This window comes from Heptranchias perlo, unplaced genomic scaffold (assembly GCF_035084215.1).
Source record: "Heptranchias perlo isolate sHepPer1 unplaced genomic scaffold, sHepPer1.hap1 HAP1_SCAFFOLD_55, whole genome shotgun sequence".
Taxonomy (NCBI): domain Eukaryota; kingdom Metazoa; phylum Chordata; class Chondrichthyes; order Hexanchiformes; family Hexanchidae; genus Heptranchias; species Heptranchias perlo.
This window is the reverse complement of record NW_027139570.1, coordinates 2,052,625-2,076,491: the sequence shown is the minus strand read 5'-3', so window position 1 is coordinate 2,076,491 and position 23,867 is coordinate 2,052,625. Positions and strand designations below refer to the sequence as shown.

The 23,867-nt window shown below is 52.6% G+C and overlaps 1 protein-coding gene across 1 annotated transcript in view; it reads left to right on the top strand.

Annotated features, from left to right (window-relative positions):
* LOC137315449 (NACHT, LRR and PYD domains-containing protein 3-like) overlaps positions 1-23,867 on the top strand; it is a 75,587-nt gene that overhangs the window by 5,573 nt on the left and 46,147 nt on the right. Inside the window, exon 2 of the mRNA XM_067980129.1 lies at positions 1,805-1,971. The gene's annotated coding sequence lies outside the window, so the exon portion shown is untranslated. The remainder of the gene's footprint in view (positions 1-1,804; positions 1,972-23,867) is intronic.

Sequence of the window (23,867 nt, the reverse complement as noted above, 5' to 3'; positions counted from 1 at the left end):
GGGAACGTGTGGCAGCTCCAGGGAGTGTTCTTGTGGCTCAGATAAATCTCCCCCTCCCTGAACCCCGGGCTTCAGTCAGTGAGGAGCTGCACTCCCGCACTCTCCGCCCGGTCTCACTGCCTGGTATCACCGCCCCGTCCATCCCCTGGGTCACCTCATAAGAACATACAAAATAGGAGCAGGGCTGGGCCATCCGGCCCCTCGATCCTGCTCCGCCATTCAATAAGATCATGGCTGATCTTCAACCTCAACTCCACTTTCCCGTCTGATCCCCATATCCCTTGAGTCAATTACAGTCCAAAAATCTCTCAATCTCAGCCTTGAATATACTCAACGATTGACCATCCACAGCCCCCCGGGGAAAAAGAAATCCAAAGGTTCACAACCCTATGAATGAAGAAATTTCTCCTCATCTTATTCCTAAAAGTCTGACCCCGTATCCTGAGACTATGCCCCCTTGTTCTAGACTATCCAGCCAGGGGAAACAACCTCTCAGCATCGACCCTGTCAAAACCCCTCAGAATCTTATATGATTCAATAATATCACCTCTCATTCTTCTAAACTCCAGAGAGTATCGGCCCATTCTACTCAATCTCTCCTCATAGGACAACCCTCTCATCCCAGGAATCAATCCAGTGAACCCATCTTGCACTGCCTGTAAGACAAGTATATCCTTCCATAGATAAAGAGACCAAAAGTGTACACAGTACTCCAGGTGAGGTCTCATCAAAGCCCGATACAATTCTCGGAAGAATTCCTTACTCTTGAACTCCAACCCCCTTGCAATAAAGGCCAAAATGCTATTTGCCTTCATGATTGTTTGCTGTACCTGCATGTTAACTTTCTTTGTTTCTTGTACGAGGACACCTCTGAACGCTAAAATGTAACAGTTTCTCACCATTTAAAAAATATTCTGTTTTTCTTTGCTTCGGACAAAAGTGAATAACCTCACATTTCCCCACATTATACTCTATCTGCCATATTTTTGCCCACTCACTGAAGCTGTCTATATCACTTTGCAGACTCTTTGTGTCATCCTCATTGCTTACTTTCCCACCTAGCTTTGTATCGTCAGCAAACTTGGATACACAGCACTCGGTGCCTTCATCTAAGTCATTAATATAGATTGTAAATAGCTGAGGCCCCAGCACTGATCCTTGTGGCACTCCACTGGTTACAGCCTGCCAACCTGAAAATGACTCGTTTATCCCGACTCTCTGTTTTCTGTTCGTGAACCAATTCTCAATCCTCAATATTAGCCCAACCCAATGAGCCCTTCTCTTGTGTAACAAACTATTGTGTGGCAATTTATTGACTGCCTTTTGAAAATCGAAATAAGCAACATCCGCTAGTTCCCCTTTATCTACCCTGCTCGTGACATCCTCAAAAAACTCCTACAGAGATTCGCATAGGCGAGTGACTTCCGCCCGTTCTATTATTTTTTTATTCGTTCATGGGATGTGGGCATCGCTGGCGAGGCCAGCATTTATTGCCCAGCCCTAATTGCCCTTGAGAAGGTGGTGGTGAGCCGCCTTCTTCAACCGCTGCAGTCTGTGTGGTGAAGGTTCTCCCACAGTGCTGATCGGAAGGGAGGTTCTATTCTATTGGTTCATAACAAGCGGGCGTGGGGCTGTGTGTGGGACCAGGCACTGATTGGCGGTGGGGTTATCAATCATTTGTTTTGAACCAATGGAAGTGGCGGACTCAATGAGCGGCATTCATTTCTGCAGCGAGGGAAAGTGCAGATTAGATTCTCCTTCACACCGTCACGATTGGTCTCATTTTCTGCCCTGCCATTATTAGATCTGCCGGTGAATGACGAAGTGATTGAGAAAAGTCCACAGCTGGAAGTAAACAGGGATTGTAGACTGAGGAACAACAGCAGGTGAATCAGCACAGGATTGTGAGAGCAGCAACCAGAGAGAACCCTTCCGATTCAAAGAGCTTCCGCAGATCGACTGGGGAGAAAGGTAAGAGAAAGTGTCATTTCCTCAAATGAACACTGGTCCTGTAGACAGTCCACAAAGGTTACAAGGTAAAGGGGGAAATGGCGAGAATGAGACTGGGAGAGTCTAATCACCGAGTACAATTATCCAGCATTAGGCAGTGCAATGAAATGTGAAGTGAGATCAGTTTCTGTCTCAAATCACACAGTCACAAATGAATCTTGTGTGTGTTTTAGAGTGAAGGGGTTTGATCGAAGAGATGACTCCAGTCTGATGCGGAGCCCATCAGGTTTAAAGTGTCTCCCCGCCCCCAGCACCAACTTGGAAAGAACCCACCTTTCTTGTCTCCATAATATCGATATTATACTGTGTTTTAATGTAATGCCAGACAGTGTTACTGAATTCAAATATATTTCATATCCATCAAAATCAACCATCTTACAATTCTGAACTGGATACTGGGTTTTGCTTAATATTATTTCCCATCAGTAAATCTATTTCTGGATTTCACACTTGCAGTTGAATTAAATGATTATCATTGAAATATAAACTGGTGATAAAATGATACGCAAATCTTATTTAATGGATTGTAAAAATTCTTCCAATTGATTATTTTGTGTGTTGTCAGAATAATGTGCTGGGTGATCACCTGATCCAGCCTCTGCCGAGGGTTCTTTTTAATAAACTGAGAGCGATGTTTGTCCCGATACAATCCAGATTCATTTCCGTGCTCTTTGATTCGATAGAAGTGTTCAAAATCATGGCGATTTAGATTAAGTAAATAAAGAGAAACTGTTCCCATTGGCGGAAGGGTCACGAACCAGATGACACACATTTAAGTTGCTTGGCGAAATAACCAAATGCAGTGAGTTTAATGATCTGGAATGCGCTGCCTGACAGGATGGTGGAAGCAGATTCAAAAGCGAATTGGATAAATTGTGCAAGGGAAAAATATTTGCAGGTCTACGTGGAAAGAGCGGGGGAATGGGATTAAATGTAATGCTCTGACTAAGAGCCGGCACAGGCTCGATGGCCTGAATGGTCTCCTTCGATGCTGTAATCATTCCGTTATTCTATCCAATTCCTTTTTCAAGTTACTATTGAATCTGCTTCCACCACCCGTTCAGGTAGTCCAGTCCAGATCATAATATCTGGCCACATCAAAATGCAAATCTCTTCATCTCCCCCCGCCTGCTTCTTTTGTCAATTATCTTAAATCTGTGTCCCCTGGTTATCGACACATATTAATCTTAAAAGCCTTTTTCTAACCATCCGTTTATCGATTTATAATTATGTTTAATCTAACTTAACAGGTATAAATAGAGGACCGTGTTTTCAAAATATCATTGAGAGACAGGCCCTTGAGATTAATGTACAAGTCTGGCGTGTCATGCAACTTTCATATTACAAAGCGATCATAAATAATACCGTTGTTAAGAAATGGCGGGGTGAAAATATGTTTTTGAAAAACAAGCATAATTGCAGCGACACAAAGTTCAAAACACTTTTTTTCCATTTGGCAGCTGTAAGTTGCCAGCGAGCTCAAGGAACGGAAACGAGATCTGTTGCATTGCCCGTCTCTGCTGACAACGGTTTGTAAACTGGAGAATGGGTGTAAAGTAGATCAGTTGCATCGCCCCCCTCTGCTGACTGAGGTTTGTAAACTGGAGAGTGGGGGGTAAAGTAGATCTGCTGCATCGCCCCCCTCTGCTGACTGAGGTTTGTAAACTGGAGAATGGGTGTAAAGTAGATCTGTTGCATCGCCCCCCTCTGCTGACTCAGGTTTGTAACCTGGAGACTGGGGTAAAGTAGATCTGTTGCATCGCCCCCCTCTGCTGACTGAGGTTTGTAACCTGGAGACTGGGCGGTAAAGGAGATCTGTTGCATCGCCCCCCTCTGCTGACTGCGGTTTGTATCCTGGAGACTGGGGGGTAAAGTAGATCTGTTGCATCGCCCCCCTCTGCTGACTGCGGTTTGTAACCTGGAGACTGGGGGGTAAAGTAGATCTGTTGCATCGCCCGCCTCTGCTGACTGCGGTTCGTATCCTGGAGACTGGGGGGTAAAGTAGATCTGTTGCATCGCCCCCCTCTGCTGACTGCGGTTTGTAACCTGGAGACTGGGGGGTAAAGTAGATCTGTTGCATCGCCCCACTCAACTGACTGAGGTTTGTAACCTGGAGACTGGGGGGGTAAAGTAGATCTGTTGCATCGCCCCCCTCTGCTGACTGAGGTTTGTAACCTGGAGACTGGGGGGTAAAGTAGATCTGTTGCATCGCCCCCCTCTGCTGACTGAGGCTTGTAACCTGGAGACTGGGGGGTAAAGTAGATCTGTTGCATCTCCCCACTCTGCTGACAGCGGTTTGTAACCTGGAGAATGGGGGGTAAAGTAGATCTGCTGCATCGCCCCCCTCTGCTGACTGCGGTTTGAAACCTGGAGACTGGGGGGTAAAGTAGATCTGTTGCATCGCCCACCTCTGCTGACAGAGGTTTATAAACTGGAGAATGGGTGTAAAGTAGATCAGTTGCATCGCCCCCATCTGCTGACTGAGGTTTTAAACTGGAGAGTGGGGGGTAAAGTAGATCTGCTGCATCGCCCCCCTCTGCTGACTGAGGTTTGTAAACTGGAGAATGGGTGTAAAGTAGATCTGTTGCATCGCCCCCCTCTGCTGACTCAGGTTTGTAACCTGGAGACTGGGGGGGTAAAGTAGATCTGTTGCATCGCCCCCCTCTGCTGACTGAGGTTTGTAACCTGGAGACTGGGGGTTAAAGTAGATCTGTTGCATCGCCCCCCTCTGCTGACTGAGGCTTGTAACCTGGAGACTGGGGGGTAAAGTAGATCTGTTGCATCTCCCCACTCTGCTGACAGCGGTTTGTAACCTGGAGAATGGGGGGTAAAGTAGATCTGCTGCATCGCCCCCCTCTGCTGACTGCGGTTTGAAACCTGGAGACTGGGGGGTAAAGTAGATCTGTTGCATCGCCCACCTCTGCTGACAGAGGTTTATAAACTGGAGAATGGGTGTAAAGTAGATCAGTTGCATCGCCCCCATCTGCTGACTGAGGTTTTAAACTGGAGAGTGGGGGGTAAAGTAGATCTGCTGCATCGCCCCCCTCTGCTGACTGAGGTTTGTAAACTGGAGAATGGGTGTAAAGTAGATCTGTTGCATCGCCCCCCTCTGCTGACTCAGGTTTGTAACCTGGAGACTGGGGTAAAGTAGATCTGTTGCATCGCCCCCCTCTGCTGACTGAGGTTTGTAACCTGGAGACTGGGCGGTAAAGGAGATCTGTTGCATCGCCCCGCCTCTGCTGACTGCGGTTTGTATCCTGGAGACTGGGGGGTAAAGTAGATCTGTTGCATCGCCCCCCTCTGCTGACTGCGGTTTGTAACCTGGAGACTGGGGGGTAAAGTAGATCTGTTGCATCGCCCGCCTCTGCTGACTGCGGTTTGTAACCTGGAGACTGGGGGGTAAAGTAGATCTGTTGCATCGCCCCCCTCTGCTGACTGAGGCTTGTAACCTGGAGACTGGGGGGGGGTAAAGTAGATCTGTTGCATCGCCCCCCTCTGCTGACTGATGCTTGTAACCTGGAGACTGGGGGGTAAAGTAGATCTGTTGCATCTCCCCCCTCTGCTGACAGCGGTTTGTAACCTGGAGAATGGGGGGTAAAGTAGATCTGTTTCATCGCCCCACTCTGCTGACTGCGGTTTGAAACCTGGAGACTGGGGGGTAAAGTAGATCTGTTGCATCGCCCCCCTCTGCTGACTGAGGCTTGTAACCTGGAGACTGGGGGGTAAAGTAGATCTGTTGCATCGCCCACCTCTGCTGACTGAGGTTTGTAACCTGGTGACTGGGGGGTAAAGTAGATCTGTTGCATCTCCCCCCTCTGCTGACTGAGGTTTGTAACTTGGAGACTGGGGGGTAAAGTAGATCTGTTTCATCGCCCCACTCTGCTGACTGTGGTTTGTAACCTGGAGACTGGGGGGTAAAGTAGATCTGTTGCATCGCCCCCCCAGGCTTACTGAGGCTTGTAACCTGGAGACTGGGGGGTAAAGTAGATCTGTTGCATCTCCCCCCTCTGCTGACAGCGGTTTGTAACCTGGAGAATGGGGGGTAAAGTAGATCTGTTGCATCGCCCACCTCTGCTGACTGAGGTTTGTAACCTGGTGACTGGGGGGTAAAGTAGATCTGTTGCATCGCCCCACTCTGCTGACAGCGGTTTGTAACCTGGAGACTGGGGGGTAAAGTAGATCTGTTGCATCGCCCCCCTCTGCTGACTGAGGCTTGTAACCTGGAGATTGGGGGGTAAAGTAGATTTGCTGCATCGCCCCCCTCTGCTGACTGAGGTTTGTTACCTGGAGACTGGGGGGTAAAGTAGATCTGTTGCATCGCCCCCCTCTGCTGACTGCGATTTGTAACCTGGAGACTGGGGGGGTAAAGTAGATTTGTTGCATCGCCCCCCTCTGCTGACTAAGGCTTGAACCTGGAGACTGGGGGGTAAAGTAGATCTGTTGCATCGCCCTCCTCTGCTGACAGCGGTTTGTAACGTGGAGACTGGGGGGTAAAGTAGATCTGTTGCATCTCCCCCCTCTGCTGACTGCGGTTTGTAACCTGGAGACTGGGAGTTTAAGTAAATCAGTTGCATCGCCCCCCTCTGCTGACTGAGGTTTGGAACCTGGAGACTGGGGGGTAAAGTAGATCTGTTTCATCGCCCCACTCTGCTGACTGTGGTTTGTAACCTGGAGACTGGGGGGTAAAGTAGATCTGTTGCATCGCCCCCCTCTGCTGACTGAGGCTTGTAACCTGGAGATTGGGGGGTAAAGTCGATCTGCTGCATCGCCCCCCTCTGCTGACTGAGGTTTGTAACCTGGAGACTGGGGGGTAAAGTTGATCTGTTGCATCTCCCCCCTCTGCTGACAGCGGTTTGTAACCTGGAGACTGGGGGGTAAAGTAGATCTGTTGCATCGCCCGCCTCATCTGGCTGCGGTTTGTATCCTGGAGACTGGGGGGTAAAGTAGATCTGTTGCATCGCCCACCTCTGCTGACTGAGGTTTGTAACCTGGTGACTGGGGGGTAAAGTAGATCTGTTGCATCTCCCCCCTCTGCTGACTGAGGTTTGTAACTTGGAGACTGGGGGGTAAAGTAGTTCTGTTGCATCGCCCCCCTCTGCTGACTGAGGCTTATAACCTGGAGACTGGGGGGTAAAGTAGATCTGTTGCATCTCCCCCCTCTGCTGACAGCGGTTTGTAACCTGGAGAATGGGGGGTAAAGTAGATCTGTTGCATCTCCCCCCTCTGCTGACTGAGGTTTGTAACTTGGAGACTGGGGGGTAAATAGATCTGTTTCATCGCCCCACTCTGCTGACTGTGGTTTGTAACCTGGAGACTGGGGGGTAAAGTAGATCTGTTGCATCGCCCCCCTCTGCTGACTGAGGCTTGTAACCTGGAGATTGGGGGGTAAAGTAGATTTGCTGCATCGCCCCCCTCTGCTGACTGAGGTTTGTAACCTGGAGACTGGGGGGTAAAGTAGATCTGTTGCATCGCCCCCCTCTGCTGACTGAGGTTTGTAACCTGGAGACTGGGGGGTAAAGTAGATCTGTTGCATCGCCCATCTCTGCTGACTGAGGTTTGTAACCTGGTGACTGGGGCTGTAAAGTAGATCTGTTGCATCTCCCCCCTCTGCTGACTGAGGTTTGTAACTTGGAGACTGGGGGGTAAAGTAGATCTGTTTCATCGCCCCACTCTGCTGACTGTGGTTTGTAACCTGGAGACTGGGGGGTAAAGTAGTTCTGTTGCATCGCCCCCCTCTGCTGACTGAGGCTTGTAACCTGGAGATTGGGGGGTAAAGTAGATTTGCTGCATCGCCCCCCTCTGCTGACTGAGGTTTGTAACCTGGCGACTGGGGGGTAAAGTAGATTTGTTGCATCGCCCCCCTCTGCTGACTGAGGCTTGAACCTGGAGACTGGGGGATAAAGTAGATCTGTTGCATCGCCCTCCTCTGCTGACAGCGGTTTGTAACCTGGAGAATGGGGGGGGGGGGTAAAGTAGATCTGTTGCTTCGCCCCCCTCTGCTGACTGCGGTTTGTAACCTGGAGACTGGGAGTTTAAGTAGATCAGTTGCATCGCCCCCCTCTGCTGACTGAGGTTAGTAACCTGGAGATTGGGGGGTAAAGTAGATTTGCTGCATCGCCCCCCTCTGCTGACTGAGGTTTGTTACCTGGAGACTGGGGGGTAAAGTAGATCTGTTGCATCGCCCCCCTCTGCTGACTGCGATTTGTAACCTGGAGACTGGGGGGGTAAAGTAGATTTGTTGCATCGCCCCCCTCTGCTGACTGAGGCTTGAACCTGGAGACTGGGGGGTAAAGTAGATCTGTTGCATCGCCCTCCTCTGCTGACAGCGGTTTGTAACGTGGAGACTGGGGGGTAAAGTAGATCTGTTGCATCTCCCCCCTCTGCTGACTGCGGTTTGTAACCTGGAGACTGGGAGTTTAAGTAAATCAGTTGCATCGCCCCCCTCTGCTGACTGAGGTTTGGAACCTGGAGACTGGGGGGTAAAGTAGATCTGTTTCATCGCCCCACTCTGCTGACTGTGGTTTGTAACCTGGAGACTGGGGGGTAAAGTAGATCTGTTGCATCGCCCCCCTCTGCTGACTGAGGCTTGTAACCTGGAGATTGGGGGGTAAAGTCGATCTGCTGCATCGCCCCCCTCTGCTGACTGAGGCTTGTAACCTGGAGACTGGGGGGTAAAGTTGATCTGTTGCATCTCCCCCCTCTGCTGACAGCGGTTTGTAACCTGGAGACTGGGGGGTAAAGTAGATCTGTTGCATCGCCCGCCTCATCTGGCTGCGGTTTGTATCCTGGAGACTGGGGGGTAAAGTAGATCTGTTGCATCGCCCACCTCTGCTGACTGAGGTTTGTAACCTGGTGACTGGGGGGTAAAGTAGATCTGTTGCATCTCCCCCCTCTGCTGACTGAGGTTTGTAACTTGGAGACTGGGGGGTAAAGTAGTTCTGTTGCATCGCCCCCCTCTGCTGACTGAGGCTTATAACCTGGAGACTGGGGGGTAAAGTAGATCTGTTGCATCTCCCCCCTCTGCTGACAGCGGTTTGTAACCTGGAGAATGGGGGGTAAAGTAGATCTGTTGCATCTCCCCCCTCTGCTGACTGAGGTTTGTAACTTGGAGACTGGGGGGTAAATAGATCTGTTTCATCGCCCCACTCTGCTGACTGTGGTTTGTAACCTGGAGACTGGGGGGTAAAGTAGATCTGTTGCATCGCCCCCCTCTGCTGACTGAGGCTTGTAACCTGGAGATTGGGGGGTAAAGTAGATTTGCTGCATCGCCCCCCTCTGCTGACTGAGGTTTGTAACCTGGAGACTGGGGGGTAAAGTAGATCTGTTGCATCGCCCCCCTCTGCTGACTGAGGTTTGTAACCTGGAGACTGGGGGGTAAAGTAGATCTGTTGCATCGCCCATCTCTGCTGACTGAGGTTTGTAACCTGGTGACTGGGGCTGTAAAGTAGATCTGTTGCATCTCCCCCCTCTGCTGACTGAGGTTTGTAACTTGGAGACTGGGGGGTAAAGTAGATCTGTTTCATCGCCCCACTCTGCTGACTGTGGTTTGTAACCTGGAGACTGGGGGGTAAAGTAGTTCTGTTGCATCGCCCCCCTCTGCTGACTGAGGCTTGTAACCTGGAGATTGGGGGGTAAAGTAGATTTGCTGCATCGCCCCCCTCTGCTGACTGAGGCTTGAACCTGGAGACTGGGGGATAAAGTAGATCTGTTGCATCGCCCTCCTCTGCTGACAGCGGTTTGTAACCTGGAGAATGGGGGGGGGGGGTAAAGTAGATCTGTTGCTTCGCCCCCCTCTGCTGACTGCGGTTTGTAACCTGGAGACTGGGAGTTTAAGTAGATCAGTTGCATCGCCCCCCTCTGCTGACTGAGGTTAGTAACCTGGAGACTGGGGGGTAAAGTAGATCTGTTGCATCTCCCCCCTCTGCTGACTGAGGATTGTAACTTGAAGACTGGGGGGTAAAGTAGATCTGTTTCATCGCCCCACTCTGCTGACTGTGGTTTGTAACCTGGAGACTGGGGGGTAAAGTAGATCTGTTGCATCGCCCCCCTCTGCTGACTGAGGTTTGTAACCTGGAGACTGGGGGGTAAAGTAGATCTGCTGCATCGCCCTCCTCTGCTGACTGAGGTTTGTAACCTGGAGACTGGGGGGTAAAGTAGATCTGTTGTATCGCCCCCCTCTGCTGACAACGGTTTGTAACCTGGAGACTGGGGGGTAAAGTAGATTTGTTGCATCGCCCCCCTCTGCTGACTGAGGCTTGAACCTGGAGACTGGGGGGTAAAGTAGATCTGTTGCATCTCCCCCCTCTGCTGACTGAGGTTTGTAACCTGGAGACTGGGGGGTGAAGTCGATCTGTTGCATCGCCCCCCTCTGCTGAATGGGTCGATATGAGGAAGAGGTTTCTGATACTTTGCCCCGAGACGCCACTTGCAGTGTCTGATCCAACCAGTGATATGGACACGTGTCTTCTGGGAATTTAACTTGTTCAGTCCCAGTCTGTGTCGGGTTTTAGAAGTTGTTGATGGTTCAAGGTGGGGTTTCATCATCCTGCCGCTTGTCCCCTGCACACAAAATACACACAGATACTCAGTCACTCACTGATATACAGAGGCATCGTCTCTCTCACACACGTTCACTCAGAGTCACTCACTGATATACAGAGGCATCCTCTCTCTCACACACGTTCACTCAGAGTCACTCACTGATATACAGAGGCATCGTCTCTCTCACACACGTTCACTCAGAGTCACTCACTGATATACAGAGGCATCCTCTCTCACACACTCACTCCGAGTCACTCACTGATATACAGAGGCATCCTCTCTCTCACACACACTCACTCATTCACTGATATACAGAGGCACCCTCGCTCACACTCACTCATTCACTGATAGAGAGAGGCATCCTCTCTCTCACTCTCACTCACTGATATACGCACACATCCTTTCTCACTGTGTCTCTTACACGGTACCCTGCCATTGTGTGGTGACCCAGTGCCTTCCCCAAAGTGTTTGATACTGTATCATTACCCGTGTGTTTCACTCCAAACCCAATGACATTATATAGGAACAGGAGGAGGCCGTTCAGCCCCTCGAGCCTGTTACACAGGAACAGGAGGAGGCCATCCGGCCCCTCGAGCCTGTTACACAGGAACAGGAGGAGGCCATTCAGCCCCTCGAGCCTGTTATACTGGAACAGGAGGAGGCCATTCAACCCCTCGAGCCGGTTACACCGGAACAGGGGGAGTCCGTTCAGCTCCTCGAGGTTGTTACACAGGAAAAGGAGGAGGCCATTCATCCCCTCGATCCTTTCCCGCCATTCTATTAAATCGTAACCGATCTGTACTTCAACTTCCTATCACCTCAACACACCTAATAAAAGGGTAGATTTGATTCCCTGTTACTTTGTACTGAAAACAGAATCTGACTCTATTGGGGAAACTGGAAACCAGGGACACAGACAGACTAAGTGAGTGAGGAAAACTGTGGGAGATGGTGTTTAATGTGGGCAAGTGTGAGGTCATCCACTTTGGATCAGAAAAAGACAAATCGGAATATTTTCTGAATGGGAAGAGTGTGGGAACTGTGGATGAGCAGAGAAATTTAGGGGTCCAAGTACACAAATCTCTAAAACCCAGTGGGCAGGTCCACGAAGTGATCAAAAAGACTAATGTAATGTTGGCCTTTATCTCAAGGGCTGGAATATGAAGTGGAGGAAGTTATGTTACATCTTTCCATAGCTCTGGTTAGAGCCCGTCGAGAGCTCGATCAATCAATGAGGTAGATTTTAAGGAGCGTCTTGAAGGAGGAGAGAGAGGCGCAGAGGTTTAGCGAGGAAATTCCAGAGCTTGGGGTCCAGGCAGCTGAAGGCACGGCCGCCAGTGGTGAAGCAATGGAAATGGGGGGATCGGCAAGAGGCGAGATTTGTAGGAGCGCATAGATCGCGGAGGGTTGTAGGGCTGGAGGAGGTTACAGAGATGGGGAGGGGGGAGGGTCGTGCACGGATTTCAAAACCAGGATGAGAATTTTAAAATGGAGGCGTTCCCAGACCGTGAGCCAATGTAGGTCAGTGAGCAAAGCGGGTGATGGGTGAACGGGACTTTGTGCGAGTTCTGACATGGGCAGCAGAGTTTAGGATGTTTATGGAGGGTGGAAGATGGGAGGACGGGCAGGAGAGTATTGGAATAGTGGAGTCTGGAGGTGAGAAAGGGATGGATGAGTCTGATTAACCGTCTGATTCACACTCCCGCCAGGGGGAGGATGGCGGTGGATTGAGATGATGGCGGTGGATTGAGATGATAGCGGTGGATGGGGACCGGTTGATCTTCTCCAGGGGGAGAATGGCGGTGGATTGAGATGATGGCGGTGGATGGGTACCGGTTGATCCTCTCCAGGGGGAGGATGGCGGTGGATTGAGATGATGGCGGTGGATGGGGACCGGTTGATCGTCTCCAGGGGGAGGATGGCGGTGGATTGAGATGATGGCGGTGAATGGGGACCGGTTGATCCTCTCCAGGGGGAGGATGGCGGTGGATTGAGATGATGGCGGTGGATGGCGACCGGTTGATCTTCTCCAGGGGGAGGATGGCGGTGGACTGAGATGATGGCTGTGGATGGGGACCGGTTGATCTTCTCCAGGGGCAGGATGGCGGTGGATTGAGATGATGGCGGTGGATGGGGACCGGTTGATCTTCTCCAGGGGGAGGATGGCAGTGGATTGAGATGATGGCGGTGGATAGGGACCGGTTGATCCTCTCCAGGGGGAGGATGGCGGTGGATTGAGATGATGGCGGTGGATTGAGATGATGGCGGAGGATAGGGACCAGTTGATCGTCTCCAGTCCCCTGGATTCTTCCATCAGTCAGGTCGCGACCCCGCCGGATTGCTGACATCACACAAGCGCGCTGCATCCGGGCCCGCGCTGAGTCGGTGAAACGGCCGAAAGGGTTTAAAAATCTGGAGACACGTGACCCTTTCTGTGGTCGGTCAATCAAATGAGAGAGGGCGGTGCCTGTGGGGGAGGCGTTCATTTGTCCCGAGTGTGCAGTGCGCAGACCCTGCCCCGGAAGGGCCCCGGGGGAGGAGTCAGTTGGGGATGACAGGGGGACGGACTTGTCAATCGGGTTTGATCCAATAGGGACAAAATCTATGGGGGGAGTTGGAGAATGAGAGAGAGCCCCTGACATTAATCAGTGATGGGTGGGGGGAGGGGGAGAATGAGAGAGAGCCACTTACTTCAATCAGTGATGGGTGGCGGGAGGGGGGAGGGAGAATGGGAGAGAGCCACTCACTTCAATCATTGATGAGTGGGGGAGGGGTTAGAGGGAGAATGAGAGAGCCCCTGACATTAATCAGTGATGGGTGGGGGGAGGGGGAGAGGGAGAATGAGAGAGAGCCCCTTACTTTAATCAGTGATGGAGGGGGGAGCGGGAGAATGAGAGAGAGCCACTGACTTGAATCAGTGATGGGCGGGGGGAGGGGGAGAGGGAGAATGAGAGAGACACCATTACTTTAATCAGTGATGGGTGGAGGGAGAGGGAGAATGAGTGAGAGCCCCTTACTTTAATCAGTGATGGGTGGAGGGAGAGGGAGAGGGAGAATGAGTGAGAGCCCCTTACTTTAATCAGTGTTCGGTGGAGTGAGGGGTAGAGGGCGAATGAGAGAGAGCCCCTCACTTTAATCAGTGATGTTTGGGGGGAGGGGGAGAGGGAGAATGAGAGAGCCCCTTACCTTAATCAGTGATGGATGGGGGGAGAGGGAGAGGGAGAATGCGAGAGAGCCCCTTACTTTAATCAGTGATGGTTGGGGGGAGAGGGAGCGGGAGGACAATGAGCGAGAGCACCTTCCTTTAATCAGTGATGGGTGGGGGGAGAGGGAGAATGAGAGCGAGCCCCTTAATTTAATCAGTGATGGGTGGGTGGAGAGGGAGAGGGAGAATGAGAGAGAGCCCCTCACTTTAATCAGTGATGGGGGAAGGGTGAGAGGGAGAATGAGAGAGAGCCCCTTCCCTTAATCAGTGATGGGTGGGGGGAGAGGGAGTGGGAGAATGCGAGAGAGCCCCTTACTTTAATCAGTGATGGGTGGGGGGAGGGTGAGAGGGAGAATGAGAGGGAGCCCCTCACTTTAATCAGTGATGGGTGGGGGGAGAGTGGAGAGGGAGAATGAGAGAGAGCCCCTTACTTTAATCAGTGATGTGTGGGGGGAGTTGTGGATGGAGAATGAGAGAGAGACCCTTACTTTCATCAGTGATGGGTGGGGGAGGGGGCAGAGGGAGTATGAGAGCGAGCCCTGAACTTTCATCAGTGATTGGCGGGGGGAGGGGGAGAGGGAGAATGAGAGAGAGCCCCTCACTTTAATCAGTGATGGGGGAGGGGTGAGAGGGAGAATGAGAGAGAGCCACTAACTTTAATAAGTGATGTGTGGGGGAGGGGGGAGAGGGAGAATGAGAGAGAGCCCTCAACTTTAATCAGTGATGGGGGAGTGGTGAGAGGGAGAATGGGAGAGAGCCCCTTACTTTAATCAGTGATGGGAGTCGGGAGGGGGAGAGGGAGAATGAGAGAGAGCCCCTGACTTTAATCAGTGATGGGTGGGGGGAGGGGGGAGATTGAATGAGAGAGAGCCCCTTCCTTTAATCAGTGATGGGTGGAGGGAGGGGGAGAGGGAGAATGAGAGAGAGCCCCTAACTTTAATCATTGATTGGCGGGGGGAGAGGGAGAGGGAGAATGAGAGAGAGCCCCTTACTTTAATCAATGATGGGAGGGGGGAGAGGGAGAATGAGAGAAAGCCCCTTACTTTAATCACTGATGGGTGGGGGGAGGGGGAGAGCGAGAATGAGAGAGAGCCCCTTACTTTAATCAGTGATGGGTGGGGGGAGAGGGAGAATGAGAGAGAGCCCCTTACTTTAATCAGTGATGGGTGGGGGGAGAGGGAGAGGGAGAATGAGAGAGAGCCCCTTACTTTAATCAGTGATGGGTGGTGGGAGGGTGGAGAGCGAGAATGAGAGAGAGCCCCTTATTTAATCAGTGATGGGCGGGGGGAGGGGGAGGGGGTAGAGGGAGAATGAGAGAAAGCCCCTTACTTTAATCAGTGATGGGTGGGTGGAGGGGGAGAGGGAGAATGAGAGAGAGCCCCTTACTTTAATCAGTGATGGGTGGGGGTAGGGGAGAGGGAGAATGAGAGAGAGCCTCTTACTTTAATCAGTGATGGGTGGGGGGAGAGTTAGAGGGAGAATGAGGGAGAGAGCCCCTTACTTTAATCAGTGATGGGTGGGGGTAGAGGGAGAGGGAGATTGAGAGAGAGCCCCTTACTTTCGTCAGTGATGGGTGGGGGGAGAGGGAGAGGGAGAATGAGAGAGAGACCCTGACTTCAATCAGTGATGGGCGGGGGTTAGAGGGAGAATGAGAGGGAGCCCCTTAATTTAATCATTGATGGGCGGGGGTTGGAGGGAGAATGAGAGAGAGCCCCTTACTTTAATCAGGAATGGGTGAGTGGAGGGGGGAGAGGGAGAATGAGAGAGAGCCCCTTACTTTAATCAGGAATGGGTGAGTGGAGGGGGGAGAGGGAGAATGAGAGAGAGCCCCTTACTTTAATCAGTGATGGGTGGGGGGAGGGGGAGAGGGAGAATGAGAGAGAGACCCTGACTTCAATCAGTGATGGGTGTGGGGAGGGGGAGAGGGAGAATGAGAGGGAGCCCCTTACTTTAATCAGCGATGGGCGGAGGGAGAGGGAGGATGACAGAGAGCCCCTCACTTCAATCAGTGATGGGCGGGGGGAGAGGGGAGAGGGAGCCCCTTACTTCAATCAGAGATGGGCGGGGGGAGGGGGGAGAGGGAGAATGAGAGAGAGCCCCTGAAATTAATCAGTGATCGGTAGGGGGAGAGGGAGAATGAGACAGAGCCCCTTACTTTCATCAGTGATGGGTGGGGGGAGAGGGAGAATGAGAGAGAGCCCCTTACTTTTTTCAGTGTTGGCTGGGGTGGGGAGAGAGGGAGAATGAGAGAGAGCCCCTTACTTTAATCAGTGATGGGTGGGGTGAGGGGGGAGAGGGATAATGAGAGAGAGCCCCTCACTTTAATCAGTGATGGGTGGTTGGAGAGGGGAGAGGGAGAATGAGAGAGAGCCCCTTACTTTCATCAGTGATGGGTGGGGGGAGAGGGAGAGGGAGAATGAGAGAGAGCCCCTTACTTTAATCAGTGATGGGTGGGGGGAGGGGGAGAATGAGAGAGTGTCACTTAATTTAATCATTGATGGGCGGGGGTAAGAGGGAGAATGAGAGGTTGCCCCTTACTTTCATCAGGAATGGTTGAGTCGAGGGGGGAGAGGGAGAATGAGAGAGAGCCCCTTACTTTAATCAGTGATGTGTGGGGGGAGTTGTGGATGGAGAATGAGAGAGAGCCCCTTACTTTCATCAGTGATGGGTGGGGGAGGGGGCAGAGGGAGTATGAGAGCGAGCCCTTAACTTTCTCAGTGATTGGCGGGGGGAGGGGGAGAGGGAGAATGAGAGAGAGCCCCTCTCTTTAATCAGTGATGGGGGAGGGGTGAGAGGGAGAATGAGAGAGAGCCACTTACTTTAATAAGTGATGGGTGGCGGAGGGGGGAGAGGGAGAATGAGAGAGAGCCCTCAACTTTAATCAGTGATGGGGGAGGGGTGAGAGGGAGAATGGGAGAGAGCCCCTTACTTTAATCAGTGATGGGTGGGGGGAGGGGGAGAGTGAGAATGAGAGAGAGCCCCTGACTTTAATCAGTGATGGGTGGGGGGAGGGGGGAGAATGAATGAGAGAGAGCCCCTTCCTTTAATCAGTGATGGGTGGGGTGAGTTATGAGGGAGAATGAGAGAGAGCCCCTTCCTTTAATCAGTGATGGGGGAGGGGGAGAGGGAGAATGAGAGAGAGCCCCTTACTTTAATCAGTGTTGGGTGGAGGGAGGGGGAGAGGGAGAATGAGAGAGAGCCCCTTACTTTAATCATTGATTGGCGGGGGGAGAGGGAGAGGGAGAATGAGAGAGAGCCCCTTACTTTAATCAATGATGGGAGGGGGGAGGGGGGAGGGGGAGGGGGTAGAGGGAGAATGAGAGAAAGCCCCTTATTTAATCAGTGATGGGCGGGGGGAGGGGGGAGGGGGGAGCGGGAGGGGGTAGAGGGAGAATGAGAGAAAGCCCCTTACTTTAATCAGTGATGGGTGGGTGGAGGGGGAGAGGGAGAATGAGAGAGAGCCCCTTACTTTAATCAGTGATGGGTGGGGGTAGGGGAGAGGGAGAATGAGAGAGAGCCTCTTACTTTAATCAGTGATGGGTGGGGGGAGAGGTAGAGGGAGAATGAGGGAGAGAGCCCCTTACTTTAATCAGTGATGGGTGGGGGTAGAGGGAGAGGGAGATTGAGAGAGAGCCCCTTACTTTCGTCAGTGATGGGTGGGGGGAGAGGGAGAGGGAGAATGAGAGAGTGCCCCTTAATTTAATCAGTGATGGGTGGGGGGAGAGGGAGAGGGAGAATGAGAGAGTGCCCCTTAATTTAATCAGTGATGGGCGGGGGTTAGAGGGAGAATGAGAGGGAGCCCCTAACTTTAATCATTGATGGGCGGGGGTTGGAGGGAGAATGAGAGAGAGCCCCTTACTTTAATCAGGAATGGGTGAGTGGAGGGGGGAGAGGGAGAATGAGAGAGAGCCCCCTACTTTAATCAGTGATGGGCCGTCGGAGTGGGAGAGGGAGAATGAGAGGGAGCCCCTTACTTTAATCAGCGATGGGCGGAGGGAGAGGGAGAATGACAGAGAGCCCCTCACTTCAATCAGTGATGGGCGGGGGGAGAGGGGAGAGAGAGCCCCTTACTTCAATCAGTGATGGGCGGGGGGAGGGGGCAGAGGGAGAATGAGAGAGAGCCCCTGAAATTAATCAGTGATCGGTAGGGGGAGAGGGAGAATGAGACAGAGCCCCTTACTTTCATCAGTGATGAGTGGGGGGAGAGGGAGAATGAGAGAGAGCCCCTCACTTTAATCAGTGATGGGTGGGGGGAGAGGGGAGAGGGAGAATGAGAGAGAGCCCCTTACTTTCATCAGTGATGGGTGGGGGGAGAGGGAGAGGGAGAATGAGAGAGAGCCCCTTACTTTCGTCAGTGATGGGTGGGGGGAGAGGGAGAGGGAGAATGAGAGAGAGCCCCTTAATTTAATCATTGATGGGCGGGGGTTAGAGGGAGAATGAGAGGTTGCCCCTTACTTTCATCAGGAATGGTTGAGTCGAGGGGGGAGAGGGAGAATGAGAGAGAGCCCCTCACTTTAATCAGTGATGGATGGGGGGAGAGTGGAGAGGGAGAATGAGAGAGAGCCCCTTACTTTAATCAGTGATGTGTGGGGGGAGTTGCAGAGGGAAAATGAGAGAGAGAGACCCTTACTTTCATCAGTGATGGGTGGGGGAGGTGGCAGAGGGAGTATGAGAGCGAGCCCTGAACTTTAATCAGTGATTGGCGGGGGGAGGGGGAGAGGGAGAATGAGAGAGAGCCCCTGACTTTCATCAGTGATGGGTGGGGGGAGAGTGGAGAGGGAGAATGAGAGAGAGCCCCTCACTTTAATCAGTGATGGGTGGGGGGAGAGGGAGAGGGAGAATGAGAGAGAACCCCTTACTTTAATCAGTGATGGGTGGGGGGAGAGGGAGAGGGAGAATGAGAGAGCACCTTACTTTAATCAGTGAAGGGTGGTGGGAGGGGAAGGCGGAGAGGGAGAGGGAGAATGAGAGAGAGCCCCTAACTTTAATTTGTGATGGGTGGTGGGAGGGGGAGAGGGAGAATGACAGAGTGCCCCCTACTTTAATCAGTGATGGGTGGGGGGGGGGAGGGGGAGAGGGAGAGGGAGAATGAGAGAAAGCCCCTGACTTTAATCAGTGATGGGTGGGGGGAGAGGGAGAATGAGAGAGAGTCCCTTACTTTAATCAGTGATGTGTGGGGGGAGTGGGAGAGGGAGAATGAGAGAGAGACTCTAACTTTATTCAGTGATGGGTCGGGGGAGGGGGGAGAGGAAGAATGAGAGAGAGCCCCTTACTTTATTCAGTGATGGGTTGGGGGAGGGGGGAGAGGAAGAATGAGAGAGAGCCCCTTACTTTAATCAGTGATGGGGAGGGGGAGAGGGAGAATGAGAAAGAGCCCCTTACTTTAATCAGTGATGCGTGGGGGGAGTGGGGAGGGAGAATGAGAGAGAGCCCCGAACTTAAATCAGTAATGGGTGGGGGGAGGGGGAGAGAGAGAATGAGAGAGAGCCCCTGACTTTAATCAGTGATGGGTCGGGGGCGGGGTGAGAGGAAGAATGAGAGAGAGCCCCTTAATACAATCAGTGATGGGTCGGGGGAGAGGGAGAATGAGAGAGAGCCCCTTACTTAAATCAGTAATGGGTGGGGGAGGGGAGAGAGGGAGAATGAGAGAGAGCCCCTGACTTTAATCAGTGATGGGTGGGGGGGAGGGAGAATGAGAGAGAGCCCCTGACTTTAATCAGTGATGGGTGTGGGGAGGGGGAGAGGGAGAATGAGAGAGAGCCCCTTACTTTCATCAGTGATGGGTGGGGGAGGGGGAGAGGGAGAATGAAAGAGTGCACCCTACTTTAATCAGTGATGGGTGGGGGGAGTGGGAGAATGAGAGAGAGCCCCTTACTTCAATCAGTGATGTGTGGGGGGAGTGGGAGAGGGAGAATGAGAGAGAGCCCCTGACTTTAATCAGTGATGGGTGGGGGGAGGGGGGAGAGGGAGAATGAGAGAGAGCCCCTTACTTTAATCAGTGATGGGTGGGGGGAGGGGGGAGAGGGAGAATGAGAGAGAGCCCCTTACTTTCATCAGTGATGGGTCGGTGGAGGGGTGAGAGGAAGAATGAGAGAGAGCACCTTCCTTTCATCAGTGATGGGTGGAGGGAGGGGTCAGAGGAAGAATGAGAGAGAGCCCATTACTTTAATCAGCGATAGGTGGGGGAGGGGGGAGAGGGAGAATGAGAGAGAGCCCCTGACTTTAATCAGTGATGGGTGGGGTGTGAGGGGAGGGGGGAGAGGGAGAATGAGAGAGAGCCCCTGACTTTAATCAGTGATGGGTCGGGGGCGGGGTGAGAGGAAGAATGAGAGAGAACCCCTTATTTCAATCAGTGATGGGTCGGGGGAGAGGGAGAATGAGAGAGAGCCCCTTACTTAAATCAGTAATGGGTAGGGGAGGGGAGAGAGGGAGAATGAGAGAGAGCCCCTGACTTTAATCAGTGATGGGTGGGGGGGAGGGAGAATGAGAGAGAGCCCCTGACTTTAATCAGTGATGGGTGTGGGGAGGGGGAGAGGGAGAATGAGAGAGAGCCCCTTACTTTCATCAGTGATGGGTGGGGGAGGGGGAGAGGGAGAATGAAAGAGTGCACCCTACTTTAATCAGTGATGGGTGGGGGGAGTGGGAGAATGAGAGAGAGCCCCTTACTTTAATCAGTGATAGGTCGGGGGAAGGGGGAGAGGAAGAATGAGAGAGAGCCCCTTACTTTAATCAGTGATGGGTGGGGGAGGGGGAGAGGGAGAATGAGAGAGAGCCCCTTACTTTCATCAGTGATGGGTGGGGGAGGGGGAGAGGGAGAATGAAAGAGTGCACCCTACTTTAATCAGTGATGGGTGGGGGGAGTGGGAGAATGAGAGAGAGCCCCTTACTTTAATCAGTGATAGGTCGGGGGAAGGGGGAGAGGAAGAATGAGAGAGAGCCCCTTACTTTAATCAGTGATGGGTGGGGGAGGGGGAGAGGGAGAATGAGAGAGAGCCCCTTACTTTAATCAGTGATGTGTCGGGGGAGAGGGAGAATGAGAGAGAGCCCCTGACTTTAATCAGTGATGGGTGGGGGAGGGGGAGAGGGAGAATGAAAGAGTGCCCCCTACGTTCATCAGTGATGGGTGGGGGGAGAGGGAGAATGAGAGAGAGCCCCTTACTTTAATCAGTGATGGGTAGGGGGAGGGGGGAGAGGAAGAATGAGAGAGAGCCCCTTACTTTAATCAGTGATGCGTGGGGGGAGGGGGGAGGGAGAATGAGAGAGAGCCCCAAACTTAAATCATTAATGGGTGGGGAGGGGGAGATGGAGAATGAGAGAGAGCCCCTTACTTTAATCAGCGATGGGTGGGGGAGGGGGAGAGGGAGAATGAGAGAGAGCCTCTTACTTTCATCAGCGATGGGCGGTGGGAGAGCGAGAATGACAGAGAGCCGCTTACTTCAAACAGTGATGGGTGGGAGGAGAGGGGAGAGGGAGAATGAGAGGGTGCCCCTTTCTTTAATTAGTGATGGATGGGGGCAGGGGGGAGGGGGAGAGGGAGAATGAGAGAGAGCCGCTTACTTTAATCAGTGATGGGCGGGGGGAGGGTGGGGAGGGAGAATGAGAGAGAGCCCCTTACTTTATTCAGTGATGGGTAGGGGAGGGGGAGGGGTAGGGGGAGAGGAAGAATGAGAGAGAGCCCCTTACTTTAATCAGTGATGGGTAGGGGGAGGGGGAGAGGGAGAATGAGAGAGAGACCCTTACTTTCATCAGTGATGGGTGGGGGAGGGGGAGAGGGAGAATGAGAGAGAGCCCCTTCCTTTCATCAGTGAATGGCGGGGGGAGAGGGAGAATGAGAGAGAGCCCCTGACTTTAATCAGTGATGTGTGGTGGAGAGGGGAGAGGGAGAATGAGAGAGAGCCCCTTACTTTATTCAGTGATGGGCGGTGGGAGGTGGAGTGGGAGAGGGAGAATGAGGGAGAGCCCCTCACTTTAATCAGTGATGGATGGGGGATGAGGGGAGAGGGAGAATGAGAGAGAGCCCCTTACTTTAATCAGTGATGTGTGGGGGGAGTGGGAAAGGGAGGATGAGAGAGAGCCCCTTACTTTATTCAGTGATGGGTCGGGGGAGGGGGGAGAGGAAGAATGAGAGAGAGCCCCTTACTTAAATCGGTGATGGGGAGGGTGAGAGGGAGAATGAGAGAGAGCCCCTTACTTTAATCAGTGATTGGTCGGGGGAGGGGTGAGAGGAAGAATGAGAGAGAGCCCCTTCCTTCAATCAATGATGTGTCGGGGGAGAGGGAGAATGAGAGAGAGCCCCTCACTGAAATCAGTAATGGGTGGGGTGAGGGGGGAGAGGGAGAATGAGAGAGAGCCCCTGACTTTAATCAGTGATTGGTGTGGGAAGGGGGAGAGGGAGAATGAGAGAGAGTGCCTCACTTTCATCAGTGATGGGTGGGGGAGGGGGAGAGGGAGAATGAGAGAAAGCCCCTGACTTTAATCAGTGATGGGTGGGGGGAGAGGGAGAATGAGAGAGAGCCCCTTACTTTAATCAGTGATGTGTCGGGGGAGGGGGGAGTGGAGGAATGATAGAGAGCCCCTGACTTGAATCAGTGATGGGTCGGGGGCAGGGGGAGAGGAAGAATGAGAGAGAGCCCCTTACTTTAATCAGTGATGGGTGGGGTGAGGGGGAGTGGGAGAATGAGAGGGAGCCCCTTACTTTAATCAGTGATGGGTGGAGGGAGAAGGGCGAGGGAGAATGAGAGAGAGCCCCTGACTTTAATCAGTGATGGGTGGGGGGAGGGTGGAGAGGGAGAATGAGAGAGAACCCCTTACTTTAATCAGTGATATGTGGGGGGAGTGGGAGAGGGAGAATAAGAGACAGCCCCTTAGTTTATTCAGTGATGGGTAGGGGGAGGGGGGAGAGGAAGAATGAGAGAGAGCCCCGAACTTAAATCAGTAATGGGTGGGGGGAGGGCGAGAGAGAGAATGAGAGAGAGCCCCTTACTTTAATCAGTGATGTGTGGGGGGAGTGGGAGAGGGAGAATGAGAGAGAGCCCCTGACTTTAATCAGTGATGGGTGGGGGGAGTGGGAGAGGGAGAATGAGAGAGAGCCCATGACTTTAATCAGTGATGGGTGGGGGGAGGGTGGAGAGGGAGAATGAGAGAGAGCCCCTTACTTTAATCAGTGATGGGTCGGGGGAGAGGGAGAATGAGAGAGAGCCCCTTACTTTCATCAGTGATGCGTGGGGGGAGTTGGAGAGGGAGAATGAGAGAGAGCCCCGAACTTAAATCAGTAATGGGTGGGGGGAGAGGGAGAGAGAGATTGAGAGAGAGCCCCTTACTTTAATAAGTGATGGGTCGGGGGAGGGGTGAGAGGAAGAATGAGAGTGAGCCCCTTCCTTGAATCATTGATGGGTGGGGGGAGGGGTCAGAGTGAGAATGAGAGAGAGCCCATTACTTTAATCAGCGATAGGTGGGGGAGGGGGGAGAGGGAGAATGAGAGAGAGCCCCTGACTTTAATCAGTGATGGGTGGGGGGTGGGGTGTGGGGGGAGGGGGGAGGGGGTAAATGAGAGAGAGCCCCTTACTTTAATCAGTGATGGGTCGGGGGAGGGGTGAGAGGAAAAATGAGAGAGAGCCCCTTACTTTAATCAGTGATGGGGAGGGGGAGAGGGAGAATGAGAGAGAGCCCCGAACTAAAATCAGTTGTGGGTGGGGGGAGGGGGAGAGAGAGAATGAGAGAGAGCCCCTGACTTTCATCACTGATGGGTGGGTGACGTGGAGAGTGAGAATGAGAGAGAGCCCCTTACTTTGATCAGCGATGGGTTGGGGGAGGGGGAGAGGGAGAATGAGAGAGAGCCCCTTCCTTTAATCAGTGATGGGGGAGGGGGAGAGGGAGAATGAGAGAGAGCCCCTTACTTTAATCAGTGATGGGTTGGGGGAGGGGGAGAGGGAGAATGAGAGAGAGCCCCTTACTTTAATCAGTGATGGGTGGGGGGTGGGGGAGAGGGAGAATGAGAGAGAGCCCCTTACTTTAATCAGTGATGGGTGGGGGAGGGTGACGGGGAGAATGAGAGAGAGCCCCGAACTCAAATCAGTAATGGGTGGGGGGAGGGGGAGAGAGAGAATGAGAG